Here is a 10,688-nt window from a genome sequence, read left to right on the forward strand (position 1 = left end):
ACTCTTAATTGCTTACTCACAATTTAAAAATACTTTTCACACTTCACAAATACTAGAAAATCACCACTTGGTATATATTCATACTAGAATCATTACTGAGTTATATTTTTCTAAACCATTTTCAAAACTAAACGAGATAACCACTTTGTATACATTCATACGAGAATCATTACAAAGTTAAATTCTCTTTTTCAAAACATTTTCTAAACAATTCACGAACACTTTTTCAGACAAGAAAAATAATATAAGTGATCAAGCAATTAAGAGCCCATGGATAACCATGGATATAAAGGGTGCTAACACCTTCCCTTTGTATAATGTACCTCCCGAACACAAAATCTAACTAAGGTCTTTCCTGTTCTTTTCCGCCTTTCCTCATTGGATAAAAGAAAAGTCGGTGGCGACTTTTGCTAACCGCGACATTTGCTTTCCAAAGCAAAACACACCCAAAGTCAGTTCACCGTATGACAGAACTGGCGACTCTGCTGGGGATCTTAAAGAGAGGTTACCTTAAAAAAAAAAACAAGATCACTTATTCAAATTGTCGGATTTATTTTTAAGGGATTGCTTGGGTATTTTATGCTTGAGTGAAAGATCCTACACCCGGATCTAGTGTACCTTAGGTAAGTAGCAAAAGATCATCGCGACTATCCGGCGTATACTGGAATGGTCAAAATGATGGCTACGGTTAATGTGACACTTTGGATGTCCTGATGTTCCTCATGTTTACTTGAGGAAAAATTTGGCTTCCGCGTGGTGTCATCAAAGCATTAACCAGACCTTTAGAACCTTAATTGACTCATCTTAGCCATTAGAAAGTAGTGAGATAACTGACTTCGGTTCCGACTGAGGTTGGTTGAGACTCGATACTACACTCTTTGAGATTGGACTTTAGGGAAGCTTCGGTCAACCACTTGGTGTTGCACTGAAGTGGACTTAAAGGAAGGTCAATGATTTGAGATCCTTCTAGAACCCGGTTACTATTCTAGGACAGGTTGAACCAACCAAACTTCAGTGGGGAGGGTACTTACCTATGGAACTCATGCAAGCCTTTAAACTTAGGAAGGATTGTTGTGTGACTCGCTTGTGCTTGTTATTTACTTAACATCATAACATCATAACATCATAACATCATAACATATGGCATTGTGCTAACCATTTCAAGGACTTAGGGATTTAGCTTTGCTCCGTTAAACAGGTTATGGCTTCCAGGAAGACTATCCGGATTAATCTTGTAGCAATCTCTCCTCAACTCAAGAATTTAGTGTCAGAACTTCCCGATCATGCTCAGTTCATCCAGAAACATGGTTCTCTTCTCAATTTGGTTACCACTGGTTTCAAAGAAGATATGATGAGAGTTCTATTCCAGTTCTTCGACCCTAAACATCATTGCTTCACATTCCCAAATTATCAGTTGGTACCCACATTAGAAGAATTCTCCAGACTGCTTGGGATACCTATCCTTGATCAAACACCTTTCAGTGGTTTAGAAAAGATTCCGAAGTCTGAAGAAGTTGCCATGGCTTTACACTTGACAAAATCCGACATTGAAACTAATTGGGTAACAAGAAGTGGAGTTAAGGGTCTACTTGCCAAGTTTCTGATGAATAAGGCCCGAGAATTCCTAAAGGTTATGAACGTCCATGCTTTCGAAGATGTTCTAGCATTACTAATCTATGGTTTGGTGCTATTTCCTAATTCCGACCAATTCATAGACATGAATGCTATTAAGATATTTCTCACTCATAACCCTGTGCCCACCTTGCTTGGAGACATTTTGCATTCCCTTCACACTCGTACTATGAAAAGGCAAGGGACTCTCATGTGCTGCGTACCTTTATTGTCTAGGTGGTGTCATACCCCGATTTTGATCCAGAAATTTTCCCATTTTTCTTTTATTTTGCACTTGGCCTAAAAATTCATTTGCATACATTCATTCCCAACTCCATATTTTTGTTACACGTTGATCATTGTCTATGCCTTTTTGATCATGGTGCTTTTGACTATAAAATGGATTTTAGTCATTTGACTTTTGAATTTTTCAATTTTTGATTTTAATTTCAAATTAAGTTTAATCCCCAAATTTCAATTTAATTTTAATTGTTATTTTTACTAATGATTCAAAACTCTAATTGATTTTAATTTTCAAATAGATGTTAGAATTGATGTCAAAGGTAATTTTAATAAATAATTGGATTAATTTGATTTTAATTGGGTTTTCTACTGATTTTTTATTATTATCTAAATTGATATTTAAATTAGTCTTGGATTATTTATAAAAAATCCATTTTTATATCCATAGTACATTTCAAAATCAAAATAACATTACAACATTTTCATGAATTACAAAGTCATCTCCCAAAGGACAAACATTTTAAAACCATAAACATGGACTTGGCATTCACTTGATCCAACCTACATCAATTCACCTTTTCACTTAAACCATACAATATTTCAATCCCAATTCAAATCAATATCATTCCATGTTCCAAAATGCTAATTTCATATAACAACTATCACATAATCATATACTTCCCATTTCATTCAAAATCAAATTACAAATAACATTTCAAGTACATTTGCACCATTTCACATTTCCATACAATTCCAACCATGTCTTACATGCTTTACACTGCATTGATTTGGTTCCAAACTACATCCAAACTATAGCCCACCCATGTTTACAATGATTAACTCGTATACAAATCCAAGCATTCCATTCAATTACCAACTTCAAATTCAAAATTCAAGGTCCAAGTACATAATCATGTTGATACCTTACATATGAATCAAATTCAAAAAATACAAGCTCATGACATAAGGTTCTAACATTTAATTCAAATTCCTAAGCATTAACATCCACCATCTTCATGCTTTCGTATCATCATCTCCTTCTATCCCAAGTTACTTTTCCTTCCATGGAGGTTCCTACAAAACAAAGTAATCAAAAGGCCATGAATTTCACACACAAGAACCGCTTGCTTTCTTTTTCAACAAGCATCAGAGCATCGTTGTGATTTATTCTCCGGAGTTTGCTAATGCTCAAATGAACACCACCCTGATGAATATGGGGGCTTATGGAGGGTGTGAAAGTCTTTGGTAGACCGCCACCTAGGATGGTTATAGTGCAACAATGTCATCGTGACAAGGGTGTATTAGAAGTTCTATGCAATTACACATCTCCATCTAAAAAGTTTCAACCTTCAAAGAATTTCTAAAGATGAATACTGCCAGCAGGCTTTGCTGTCCTTGATAGAAAAAGTCCCCATAAGCAATTTTGTTCATCATGTGGTCACCAAAATCCTATCAACTCGTGTGAAACTATCAAGTTGATGACTTGACAAAAATCCATCAAGACTGCGGAAGATATATGCAAGGCAAAAGAGAAGGAAGTTAGTCAAGTTTGAGAAAATGCTGTTTGGTGAGGAATTCAAGAAACAAAGACTTACAGCAGCAAACATACCAAGCCAGCTAGACACCATTATCACTACAAAACGAGACAAGCTACAACCTTTTCCAATCAAAGCAACTTGGGCATAACCAATCGGTGATTGTAATACAAATGCTCATTCTTCCAATGCTTGCACATGCCTTTCAAAATGGGCAAAGTTGGGAAGTTGTGAATCCTGCAATTGTAAAAACAATCATAGCCCTGCAATCAAAAAAAACCAAATACCAGTTTCACAACAAGAGATGGTGATGATAAGCAAGTTCTTAAGATTAATTCAAAGGCCGCTGTCGTATTTGTCATAGCAGCATCTACCTTTCTTGTTCTGCTTTTCTTCTTCATGACAACATGGTTTATGTGGGTGCTCATCATACTTTTCTGCATTTCCGGTGTTCAGGGGATGCACAATTGTATTACAAGCCTCACTTTAAGGAAATGGCCATGGATTAGTCCTGCATCCATTAGTACCTGTCATTAGCACAACCGAGCTTAGTCATTACAAACAAGTTTTCTAACCTACAAAAGTTGAATTATTTGAAGATGATGAAATTCTGGTATTGGAGTTTTCCGAAGAAATACCTATTGGATTGGGTGTATTGAATATTCAGTTTGAAGGAATATTGAATGATGGAATGAAAGGTTTTTACAGAAGCAAATCAAAGATTGAATGGTTCTAAAAATGAGAAGCTATACACCCCAGATGCTGTTGATCTATGCAGGATATTTGGAGAGCAAGTTCAAATCGTCCGAGACAATAGCACTGATGTCATGCTATACCGAATTTCCTTGGCAACCATTCAGGATAAACAATAACTTACGCTGCTATGATCTTGTAAGGGGTTTCTCGAGGTTGTTAAGGAAGCTGCGCATCAAACAAAAGGTCTTTTAGGAGGTTTGTTGAAACTTACCTAGAGGAAGCGGTGTTTGTTTATGTTGACCAACTTTTAACACAGAAAAACTACATCAAGGAGGGACTTGAACTGGAAACTCATTATCCTGCAGCAACGAATCCTCTTACGGGCCACCCAAAACCGAGTACACCAACAAGGCTGTGAGAAACACGAAACCGATGTTCAATTTTTCACTGCAGTAAAAAGATTCAGATTAATAGTGAAGCAGTTAAAATTCCAAAAAAAATTCCCAAATCGGGATTAAGACAAAAGCGATTAGAAAAAGCTAAGTTCAGAATACCTTTTCAAATTGCAGCATCAAACAGGAACAATCCAATACTGAACACAAAAAAAGTGTTTTGGCAGGAACCTCTTTTGATCTCTAGAGACCAAATTCGAAACCCTAGCCTGTGAGGATAAAAGGGGAAGACGAAATCAAAAGGCGACAATTCTAAAAAATCGGAGGCAGCATTAAAAGATACCAAACAGAAAAAACCCAAAACCGGAGAATCAAAGATAAACCTGGTTTGAAGAGTTGAAAGAGTTGGAAGCTTCACCATTGCCGTCTTTACCGCCGGAGGTGAGCGCTTTTTTTGCTTCAGCCATTGATTTCTTTTATGATTTGGAAGCGATTAAGAAAAAACGCACGTTTGAGAGAGGGTTATGATGTGAGAGACGTGAGTTGGAGAGAACGATTTTGTGAAGTGAAATTGTGAGAGAGAGCCTGAGAGGTGATGAATGAGGACGGAGAGAGTAAAGGTTTAGGGACGAGCGATTTTGAGTGAGCGGGAGAGAAGCGAGAGTGACGAGAAGTGAGATTGAGGGAGTGAGAACGATGAGTTTACTATTCCTCCCATTTTTTTTTCTTTTCTTTTATTTATTTAAACCACATAAAAGCCATTTAAAAAATTTATACTTGTAGTCTTTCTTTGTTTTTTTAGTTAATAGTGTACATTAATGTCTTGTTTGTTTGTCTTTTTTTATTTAATAGTGTACATTAATGTTTTGTTTATTTGTCTTCCCTATTAATTTACTATTTATTAGTCTATAGAACCCAACAGCCAAGCGGCTGGGTTTCTTTTGGGTAATCCAACAGATCTTTCATTATTATTTTAGTTTTTTTATTTTTTAATATTTTTGTTCTAATCCTTTCTGGTTTATATACTCAAATGGTTGTTATAAATAATAACTAATTATAAGTGGCCTGGTGGAGAGGAGTGATTTCTAGGTCTTTAGTGTAGTGGGTTCGATACCTCTATGTGTAGTTTTTTTTCTTTTAACATTTTCTTTTATGTTTATGCTTTATTACTCATAGTTTTTTTATTATTGTTTAATAATGCAAATTTGATTTATTTTAATTGCATCATGCATTCAAAACCATTTTTAAACTATAAAAATCATATTTTTCTCGATTCAATGTCGAGCCCATTTTCACACCCTTGTAAGTCGATTGCTTTTTAAGCATCGCCATCAACCTCACATAGCTTACTCTTGGGCTTTCTTACAATGAGCCGGTTCTCTTACACTTACACTCATGCATTATTTGTTTGGGCCCGATTTAATTATTTCATGATTTTTGAATTCCCATTTGACAAAATGTACCCCTCTCCCCCGATGTGTAATAATCTTGTACTATCTTATTTCTTTATTGTTTGGTTGTTTAGTTAGCTACTAACACAAGAATAAAATCGACAATTTCAAAAAATACAAAAATAAATGACTCGATCCAACGTCGAGTATTTTCTCAATAAACAAATCAATTCACCTTTCCCTCCTATTCTTTTCCGTTTCCCTCAAACTTCATCAAATGCTTGATCCAATGTCAAGCCATTTTTTCATAATCAAAAACTCAAAAAATATTAATTCATAATTAAGACCTTTTCAATAAAGATGGAAGTGGAACGTGGTGTATACCACGCACTCCTGAGACTAGGATTCGAGATGTATATCTCGCCAATCCTAGCTCTCGCCATCATCCAAGTTTATCCACTTTTGTTTTCTCTCAAACACTCATTCAAATTTCTCTTAAACGTCCATCAATACTTGATCTAGTGTCAAGTCATTTTTCACAACAAAAACTCAAAATACCTAATTCCTATTTAAGACTTTTTCAATAAAGGTGGAAATGGAACATGGTGTATACCATGCACTCCTGAGGTTAATATTCGAGACGTATGCCTCGCCAATCTTAACTCTCGCCATCTTCTAAAACTGTCAATGCGGTTTCTTCAAACCCTTTCTCAATCAAATCCCAAAAATACTTAATTCCTATCTTAACCTCTTTCAATAAAGATGGAAATGGAACATGGTGTATACTGTGCACTCCTGAGGCTAGGATTCGAGATGTATATCTCGCTCATCCAAGTTCTCGCCATCACCCAAGATACATCCAACCAATCAAACTTTTTCTCGCCGCCGTGCGATTAATCAAAAACCTTTTTTATAAACGAAAGATATATTGTCTTAAGTGATACAAAACAATGTTTCGGCCACGATTGTTGAGTAGAGATAAATGACGCTTTTCCGAATGTAGATTTATAAATCCGTTCGATGTGTGGTATGCATCCACTCCTCATCTGTTTTGGGTAAAACAATGTTTTCGTCGATTAACACAGTATAGCTTTCGCTAAAATCGACTAACAAACAAACATTTTTCTACCCAGAACTACGTAAGCCTTGATTTCTCTTTTGAGATACGTAGGAGCAGGATTTTTTAAATCTTGTCAGGCCCACTAATAAAACTTAGGTTTAGTCCTTCGTCAAAAATCCAAAAATATTCTTCTCTCTTATATTCTTTCTTTCCCACCTAATAACTTGAAAAGCCTATCATTTCAAACTAATATTAACGCACACAACTGACCTAATGGTTCCCGTTGAGTACAACGGACGTGAGGGGTGCTAATACCTTCCCCTCACGTAATCGACTCCCGAACCCTGATATTGGTTGCGATGACCACATCTTATCCTTTCTTTTGTCTTGGGTTTTATCGATATTTCCCCTTTCCTTTTTAGGAATAAATAAAGTTCGGTGGCGACTCTGTTCAGTCCATCATTGCGAGCGTGCGATCGCGCTTCGCTTTGAAGTCGTATCCCCATTTTTTCGAGGTGCGACAGGTGGTTTATTTTGCACCTTCCTCAATCAGTCTTGAAGAACGAGCAGAATTTGAAATGGTCTCAAAGGATAATGTCGCTCTCCCATTCAGACATCCGTTGGTGTCCTCATCTCAAAGAAAATGTTATCGTCATTGATCGTTGTGGAGAATTCTCTAACGTACCACTCCTGGGGATAAGAGGAGGTATTACTTATAACCCAGCTTTAGCCCTACGCCAGTTTGGTTATGCTCGAAGAGATGGTCCACATGAAATAATCATCCAAGGCATTGTGTTTGACTATGACAACGATTCCCAGGGCCTTCGTCAAAAATTTGTACGAGCTTGGGGTATGGTGAAAAGAGGCACTTTAGGACAGAAAAACTCTATTCCTATGGAACCTTATCTCAGATGGGTACGCGCAAGAGCTCGTGAACTTGACATGCCATATCTTGCAGTCGGACCACTGATTGTTGAACCAGAAGCTGAAGGAGGTACTTCTCAGATCATTCCTTATCCAAATATGCCTACCGATGTTGAAGAGTTGAAAAGATCCTGGATCCAGTTGAGGGAGGAAAGGGATACTTTTGAAGCTCAGTTCTGTGCTGAAACGAAGAAAGTGTTAGAACTCACCAGCCAGCTTAATGAGGAACGAAGACTCAACGCATATCTTCGCCCAAAAAGAAGCCGTCCCTGGGAGACTTGAGCTTTCATTGTATTTTATTTTATTTTCTTGTAATAAACATTAATTAAAGAAATTATTAATAAAAGTTCCTTTCTCGATGGTGTACGCAAAGTTAAATTCCAAAAGTCCTTGAAAACATTTCATACATTGCATAGCATAACATAATATCGCATGACAGGTATTCTAAAAGATCAGTGTTCTTACGGTCTTCCTTCTAAACAGAAAAATGGACCTCGAACAAACTGTCAAAGATCTCCAGACTCAGAATGCTCAATTCCAGGAGTTGATCTTGAGCTTATCCAAAGGGCAGGAGGAACTGAAGGCTCTTTTGCTCGAAAAGAAGAAAGATAAGAAAGTTGTGAGTTACATTAACACGGGAAGAAGGCTTAAAAGACAGGCCGCGGGAGTCAAGTTTGGAATTCCGAATGGTCCAGAAGAGGAGACGGAAAAGGATTCAGAGGAGGAGAATGTTGATTTCTCCAACCCTGAGGATGACGATGAAGATTATGAAAATGAGCAGTACTCTCCAAGAGATGATAAGTACAAGTTGCTGGAAGAACGTATGCTAGCCATGGAGGGTCAGAAGGCGCCCGGTCTGGATTTCGAAAGTTTGGGTCTGGTCTCCGATGTGACCATTCCTCGCAAATTCAAGATCCCCGCTTTCACTAAGTACGATGGTGCGTCTTGTCCTCAGATGCATCTGAGAGCTTATGTGAGAAAGATTCAGCCGCATACCACTGATAGGAAGCTATGGATCCATTTCTTCCAAGAGAGTCTGTCCGGCACACAGTTGGAATGGTATTATCAGCTCGAGAGCTCTGACATCCGCACCTGGACTGATTTAGCAACAACTTTCTATAAACAGTACCAGTATAACTCTGAACTAGCGCCTACTCGGCTACAGTTGCAGAATATGACTATGGGATCCAAAGAAAGCTTCAAAGAATATGCTCAGAAATGGAGAGATTTGGCTGGCAGAGTCAAACCCCCTATGACTGACCGAGAATTAGTGGACATGTTCATGGGCACACTGACTGGCCCATTCTACAGCCATCTACTGGGAAGTTCTTCATCAGGTTTCACTGAACTTATATTGACAGGCGAACGTGTTGAAAGCGGCATCCGAAGTGGAAAGATACAGGCGGCTACCTCTGCAAGCACCAAAAGGTCCTATCAGGGGAGGAATGAATCAAATGCTGTGTACGGTCAAAAGGGTCGTAACAAGAAAAATCGTGACCATACCGTTGGAGCGGTTACGATTGCAGCACCGCCATCTCAAAACTTCCAACACAGACAGGACAAGCCAAGAAGGCAGTTTACCAGGATCAATATGACCTTGGCACAGGCACTGCAGGGAATGCTAAAGGCAAATCTGATCACCCTCAGAGATCCTCCTACGAAACCCAACACTACTTCTTCTCGTTATAATCCCAATGCCAGGTGTGCATATCACTCCGATAGCCCCGGGCATGATACAAACGATTGCTGGTCATTGAAGAATAAGGTTCAGGATATGATCGAAGCAGGAGAAATTGAATTTGAGCCTCCGGAGACTCCTAACGTCATCACTGCACCTATGCCTAACCATGACAAGACTGTTAATTCTGTGAATGACAATTCTCACATTGCTAATGTGGCGGACTTAACATCTCCTCTCCTGATCATCAAGAAGAATTTATTGCAAGCTGGTTTATTTCCAGGTTGTGCTGAAAGTTGTGATATTTGCGTACTTCGACCCAACGAGTGCCTGAAGTTGAGGAATGGTATTCAACGGCTGATGGATGATCACACAATTTTCTTCGAAAAGGTTCCTAAAGTGGAAAACCCTATTGAAGAAATATCTGTGATTGCTAGGTCCAAAGTTCCAGTGAAGATTACCGTACCAAAGCACCTGTGAAGATTACTGCTGAGCCCAAGGTAGCTCCCCTAATCATCACTGCACCTGGCCCAGTACCGTATTCCTCCAGCAAAGCCATTCCGTGGCATTATGGAGGTGATGTTTACATCCATGGCGTAAAGCAAGTTGGTAATTCTGCTAATCCTAATGACATTGCCGGGACTAGTAAAGTTACTCGAAGTGGAAGGATCTTCTCTCCAGAAATCTCACCTCCCGCCCCTGAAACCCGAGGAAAGGAACCAGTTAACTCTTCTCAATCAGGGACACCCGTCGAAGTTACTACCGAAGAGGTTGCCAAACAAGAAATGGAAGAAATGCTGAAAATCATCTGCAAGAGTGATTTTGATGTGGTAGAACAGTTGGGGCATACTCCGTCTAAGATCTCGATGTTATCCTTGCTGTTATCTTCTGAATCTCATGCCAATGCATTGATAAAATTCTTGAAGACTGCTCATGTACCTCAGGAGACATCCGTCGATCAGTTTGAAAACTATGTTGCCAACCTGACTGTTGAGAATGGCCTAGGCTTTTCTGATACTGACCTGACACCAGCCGGAAAGAATCACAATAAAGCTCTGCATATCTCCGTTGAGTGTAAGGGGATCACTTTGTCTCATGTGCTGATCGATAATGGCTCTTCTTTGAATGTGCTACCGAAAGCCGTGCTCGATAAACTTG

General features: G+C 38.5%; 1 long non-coding RNA gene across 3 annotated transcripts; it reads right to left on the reverse strand.

Moving 5' to 3' along the window:
• Positions 1-2,540: 2,540 nt before the first annotated feature.
• LOC127115843 (uncharacterized) lies at positions 2,541-5,195 on the reverse strand. Of its 3 annotated transcripts, XR_007800896.1 has the most exons (6): positions 4,861-5,195; positions 4,640-4,746; positions 4,028-4,532; positions 3,764-3,916; positions 3,464-3,652; positions 2,541-3,357 (listed from the first exon to the last, which is right to left on the reverse strand). It is a non-coding gene; the product is annotated as an uncharacterized LOC127115843 (long non-coding RNA). The 3 variants fall into 3 exon arrangements; XR_007800895.1 differs by having other exon boundaries at positions 4,640-5,195; XR_007800897.1 differs by having other exon boundaries at positions 3,450-3,652; positions 4,640-5,195.
• Between the last annotated feature and the right edge of the window lie 5,493 nt (positions 5,196-10,688).

The sequence above is a fragment of the Lathyrus oleraceus genome, chromosome 1 (assembly GCF_024323335.1).
Source record: "Lathyrus oleraceus cultivar Zhongwan6 chromosome 1, CAAS_Psat_ZW6_1.0, whole genome shotgun sequence".
Lineage (NCBI taxonomy): Eukaryota > Viridiplantae > Streptophyta > Magnoliopsida > Fabales > Fabaceae > Lathyrus > Lathyrus oleraceus.